Source organism: Amblyraja radiata, chromosome 39 (genome assembly GCF_010909765.2).
Source record: "Amblyraja radiata isolate CabotCenter1 chromosome 39, sAmbRad1.1.pri, whole genome shotgun sequence".
Taxonomy (NCBI): domain Eukaryota; kingdom Metazoa; phylum Chordata; class Chondrichthyes; order Rajiformes; family Rajidae; genus Amblyraja; species Amblyraja radiata.
In genome coordinates this window covers 6174898-6181471 of record NC_045994.1, presented here as the reverse complement: position 1 = coordinate 6181471, position 6574 = coordinate 6174898, and positions in this window count along the sequence as shown.

Below are 6574 nucleotides of genomic sequence, written 5' to 3'. Positions count from 1 at the left end.
AGCACCTTGGAGCAGTGAGCATAATTGTATTAATGTTAAAGTTGTTATGGAGAAGGATAGGACTGGTGCAAGGCAAAATCTGAAAACGGGGAAGCGCTGATCTTGGTGGCATGAGGCTGGGAGCTACATGCGTGGATTGGGGTAATCTATTTACAACTAAGGATGGCAAGTTTAAGAGAATCGAGAGAGGTTGGCGAGAGATGTTGAGGATCTGACTAGGAAAAATGAGGCGTACGTCATAGTTAAGCAGAAAATCCCTCCTCGAGTATAAGAGATGTGGGGGTACACTTAAGAAGATAATATGGGAGGCAAAAAGAGGACAAGAAATAGAAGCCTGTGTTTGGTCCATATCCCTTCAAACCTGTCCTATCCATGTACCTGTCTCACTGTTTCTTAAACGCTGGGATAGTCCCAGCCTCAACTACCTCTTCTGGCAGCTTGTTCCATACACCCACCACCCTCTGTGTGAAAATGTTACGCCTCAGATTCCTATTAAATCTTTTCCCCTTCACCTTAAACCTTTGGCCTCTGTTTCTCGATTCCCCTACTCTGGACCATCTACTCGATATACCTGATCTTTTCTTCGCATAATTTTATACAGTGTCAGATGATTATGCAAGTGCATTATGAACTATTATGAACTAGTACACAAACACAACACCCAGCTCATTTTAGTTCTGCGTTGGTACTTGGAAGAATGTAAAGGGCTATGGGGGAAGGAGCAGGGGTATGGGATTAATTGGACAGTTCCGTCAAAGTGCTGTACCTTTGCTGTGAGATTCAATGATTCCAAAATCCACTCACAAAAGGCACCACTAAACATCTATTTCAGCTGCTCTCGTCGTGCCATTTCTATTCAGCTAACGTCAGCCAAACCACCAATAGTTTTCCTCAAGTATTTATCTTCTGTTGTTCTGTTCGTTTACTCGTTCACAGTATGTGGGCGTCAGTATGTGTCCGCCATTTATAGCCTATCCTGACCTGTCCCGGAATTGTGGAGGTCGTTAATTGATGGATCTGCAGCCATGGCGTGGCGCAGCGGTAGGAGTTGCTGCTTCACAGCGCCAGAGACCCGGGTTCGATCCTGACCAGGGGTGCTGTCTGTACGGAGTGTGTACGTTCTCCCTGTGACCAGGCGGGTTTCCTCCCACATTCCAAAGACGTGCAGGTGTGTGGGTTCATTGGCTTCTGTTAATTGTCCCCAGTGTGTAGAATAGTGCTGCTGTACGAGGTGATTGTTGGTCGGTGTGGACTCGGCGGGCCGAAGGGCCAGTTTCCACACTGTATCTCTACGTTACACTAAACTAAGGATAGGGTAAAAATGACAGAACTTCTCTCCTGAAAGACATCAGAGAATCAGATGTTTTTTTATGGCAACCTAGAGATTCATACTGAGGCTAAAGTTTCATATCCCCAGCTTATTTAATTATTTAAGTTATTAAATAGCTGCAGCTACTATGATGGGATTTGACCTTGTGTCCTTGGATCAGTTCTCTGCGATCCTGGCTGTGTTCAGTCACAGAACCACTAGCTCCCACCACCATCACGTGAGGCTACAATGTTTCTTTAGAGACACAAAGGGCTGGAGTAACTCAGCGGGTCAGGCAGCATCTCTGGAGAACATGGATAGGTGACGTTTCAGGGCAGGACCCTACTTCAAACTGATAAAAGTTTGCAGTTCCTTGTTCTCCAATATTTTTTTGGATACTATCTCCCAATTTAACCGTTTTAATTCCCCATTCCCATTCCCATACTGATTTTCTGTCCTGGGCCACCTCCACTGCCAGAGTGAGACCACACGCAAACTGCCAGAACAGCACCTCATATTCCGCTTGGGTAGCCAACAGCCCAACGGTGTGAGCATTGAATTCTACAAATTTAAGGGAACTAACCATCAATAATGGTTTCCCATTCCCAAATCGCCTTCCACCTCTATCCCATCCTCTGGCTTCACATTGTGAGCAACCTCTCTCATTATCTACTCATGTGTCACAGCCTTTTCTCTTCATCCTATCTCTGGGCATTGTCCACCCATCTACCAGTCTAAACCTCCTTGACTTGAATCAATCTATCTCCTGCCTGGTTTCGCCCAGCCCCCACTTCTCTTCCAGCTGTTTCCCCCCTACAACAATCAGTCTGAAGAAGGGCCCTGACCCGAAATAGCGCCTATCCACGTTGTTCAATGTGGACTGTGAGAGCAGACGTCAACTGCCCGCTAATAAAGATGTATGGAAGAATGAATGACCATTGTTAAAGTTAAGTTCCAATAAGTTTCAGAATTTATCCTCATATATTGAATATATTGAATATCGCTGCATATAAGGAGCAAACATTCTTTAAAAATGGACTGACTAAAAGGTAATTTCAAATGAAGGAACTCTTCTGAGCTGCCAGTGTCCTGACTCAATGAGTCCAGTTACTTTTATTGACATGTGCACCGAGGTCCAGTGAAAAGCTTTCGTTGCGTGTTAACCAGCCAGTGGAAATACAACACATGATTACAATCGAGCCACTCACAGTGTACAGATACATGACAAGGGAATAATAAAGGGAGAATCTATGGAAAGCAACAGGAGCTCTCCCTGACATTGTGTTCATAACTTCATTAGTCATTGAAGTAGAAATTGGCCATTCGGCCCATCATGTCTACTTCGGCATTCAAACATGTCTGATCTATCTGTCCCCCTCAGCCCCATTCTCCTCCCTTCTCTCCATATCCCCTGGTTGGTATCTGTATTTGTGACTCCATCCAATTCAGAAGGTGGGAGGCTTTGTGACATCTCCCACGTTAGTTTCTGTGGTGTTGGGAACAACCACCCTCCACAACCTTTGTCCAAGCTGCCAAGGCGAAAACGGCTTTGATCAGATCTCCCCCCTGGTAGCAGATGGTGTGGGATCATCCTATGGAAACTCAATTTAATGTATTGTCACGTGTACCGAGGTGAATAACGTCCAGTGCAAGATAAAGTCCAGTAAAGTCTGATTACAGTTACTCCGAGGGTCTCCAATGAGGTAGATGGGAGGTCAAGACAGCTCTCTCATTGGTGATACGATAAGTTCAGTTGCCTGATAACAGCCGGCACGAAATTGATCCTGAATCTGGGGGTTTGCATTTCAAACTATAAGTTTAGTTTAGTTTAGAGATACAGCGCGGAAACAGGCCCTTTGGCCCACTGAGTCCGCACCGACCAGTGATCCCCGCACATATTAACACTACTCTGCACACACGAGGGACAATTTTACATTTATACCAAGCCTATTAAATTACAAACCTGTATTTCCTTTTAGTGTGGGAGGAAACCAAAGGGCTCGAAGAAAACACTCGCAGGTCACGGGGAGAACATACAAACTCCGTTCAGACAGCACCCGTAGTCAAGATCGATCCCGGGTCTCTAGTGATGTAAGGTAGTAGCTCTAGATGGTAGAAGGTAGACACAAAATGCTGGAGTAACTCAGCGGGTGAGGCAACATCTATGGAGAGAATGAACTGGCGACGTTTCGGGTCGAGACCCTTCTCTCCATAGATGCTGCCTCACCCGCTGAGTTACTCCAGTATTTTGTGTCTACCATAGACTAAACTGAACTGAACTGAAGTTATTTCAAATCCATGTGTCAACCACTTCCTTTGACTGGCTTTGAGTTTTACTCTGGCAAACAATGTACTAATGTACGTTTGGGTCCAAACCAGTCAATGCCAATGTTTCTAGGACTGTACGGAGGTTTGTGCAACAAAGTTCTACATGGCTGGCACAATGGTGCAGCCTCACAATGATTTGCTGCCTCACAATGCTTCCTTGTGCCAGAGACCAGGTTCGATCACGACCTCGGGTGCTGTCTGTGTGGAGTTTGCCCATTCTCCCTAAGTTTCCGTGTAAGTTTCCTCCGGGTAGCTCCGGTTTCCTCTCACATCCCAAAGACGTGGAGGTTTGTAGGTTGTGTAGGAAGGAACTGGTTTACACCAAAGGTAGACGTAAAATGCTGGAGTAACTCAGCGGGACAGTCAGCATCTCTGGAGCGAAGGAATGCGTGACTTTTCGTGTCAAGACCTTTCTTCCAGGATTCGTAGGTTTGTCTGCTAATTGAGGTTTGTGGGCGAATTGGTCTCCGTAAATTGCCCCAAGTGTGAAGGGAGTGGATAAGACACTGGGATTGAACCACTATCTACCTCTTTGATGACCCTCGGACTATCTTTGATCGGAATTTACTGGCTTTGAATGGGTGATCAATGGTCGGCAAGTACTCAATGGGCCGAAGGGCCTGTTTCCATGCTGCATTTCTGAAACTAAGCTTTAAAAAAATGGCATAGAAACATAGAAATTAGGTGCTGGAGTAGGCCATTCGGCCCTTCGAGCCTGCACCGCCATTCAATATGATCATGGCTGATCATCCAACTCAGTATCCCGTACCTGCCTTCGCTCCATACCCTCTGATCCCCTTAGCCACAAGGGCCACATCTAACTCCCTCTTAAATATAGCCAATGAATTGGCCTCGACTACCCTCTGTGGCAGAGAGTTCCAGAGATTCACCACTCTCTGTGTGAAAAAAAGTTCTTCTCATCTCGGTTTTAAAGGATTTCCCCCTTATCCTTAAGCTGTGACCCCTTGTCCTGGACTTCCCCAACATCGGGAGCAATCTTCCTGCATCTAGCCTGTCCAACCCCTTAAGAATTTTATAAGTTTCTATAAGATCCCCTCTCAATCTCCTAAATTCTAGAGAGTATAAACCAAGTCTATCCAGTCTTTCTTCATAAGACAGTCCTGACATCCCAGGAATCAGTATGGTGAACCTTCTCTGCACTCCCTCTATGGCAATAATGTCCTTCCTCAGATTTGGAGACCAAAACTGTACGCAATACTCCAGGTGTGGTCTCACCAAGACCCTGTACAACTGCAGTAGAACCTCCCTGCTCCTAGACTCAAATCCTTTTGCTATGAAAGCTAACATACCATTCGCCTTCTTCACTGCCTGCTGCACCTGCATGCCTACTTTCAATGACTGGTGTACCATGACACCCAGGTCTCGCTGCATCTCCCCTTTTCCTAGCCGGCCACCATTTAGATAATAGTCTGCTTTCCTGTTTTTGCCACCAAAATGGATAACCTCACATTTATCCACATTATACTGCATCTGCCAAACATTTGCCCACTCACCCAGCCTATCCAAGTCACCTTGCAGCCTCCTAGCATCCTCCTCACAGCTAACACTGCCCCCCAGCTTAGTGTCATCCGCAAACTTGGAGATATTGCCTTCAATTCCCTCATCCAGATCATTAATATATATTGTAAATAGCTGGGGTCCCAGCACTGAGCCTTGCGGTACCCCACTAGTCACTGCCTGCCATTGTGAAAAGGACCCGTTTACTCCTACTCTTTGCTTCCTGTTTGCCAGCCAGTTCTCTATCCACATCAATACTGAACCCCCAATGCCGTGTGCTTTAAGTTTGTATACTAATCTCTTATGTGGGACCTTGTCGAAAGCCTTCTGGAAGTCCAGATACACCACATCCACTGGTTCTCCCCTATCCACGCTACTAGTTACATCCTCGAAAAATTCTATAAGATTCGTCAGACATGATTTACCTTTTGTAAATCCATGCTGACTTTGTCCAATGATTTCACCACTTTCCAAATGTGCTGCTATCCCATCTTTAATAACTGACTCTAGCAGTTTCCCCACTACCGATGTTAGACTAACTGGTCTGTAATTCCCCATTTTCTCTCTCCCTCCCTTCTTAAAAAGTGGGGTTACGTTTGCTACCCGCCAATCCTCAGGAACTACTCCAGAATCTAAAGAGCTTTGAACGATTATTACTAATGCATCCACTATTTCTGGAGCTACTTCCTTAAGTACTCTGGGATGCAGCCTATCTGGCCCTGGGGATTTATCGGCCTTTAATCCATTCAAGTTACCCAACACCACTTCCCGGCTAACCTGGATTTCACTCAATTCCTCCAACTCCTTTGACCCGCGGTCCCCTGCTATTTCCGGCAGATTATTTATATCTTCCTTAGTGAAGACGGAACCAAAGTAATTATTCAATTGGTCCGCCATATCCTTGTTCCCCATGATCAATTCACCTGTTTCTGACTGCAAGGGACCTACATTTGTTTTAACTAATCTCTTTCTTTTCACATATCTATAAAAACTTTTGCAGTCAGTTTTTATGTTCCCTGCCAGTTTTCTTTCATAATCTATTTTTCCTTTCCTAATTAAGCCCTTTGTCCTCCTCTGCTGGTCTCTGAATTTCTCCCAGTCCTCCGGCATGAACAGGAAAGAATACTTATAAAAATAAGTGAAAGTAAAAATTCAATAACGTATCAGATTGTTGAAAAATAATCTGTTATCTGGCTTTCTTCAAACTCTCTGGGTATAGTGGAAAATTTATGATGGTACCGTCTAGAGTCAAGAATGTTTTATTATCATATGTTCAGAAAACAGAACAATAAATCTCTTACTTTAGTTTAGTTTAGTTTATTTTTAGTCGTGTGTCCGACGAAACACTTTTTATTGCATGCCATCCAGTCAGTGTAAGACTATATATGATTATAATCAAACCATCCACAGGATAAAGGG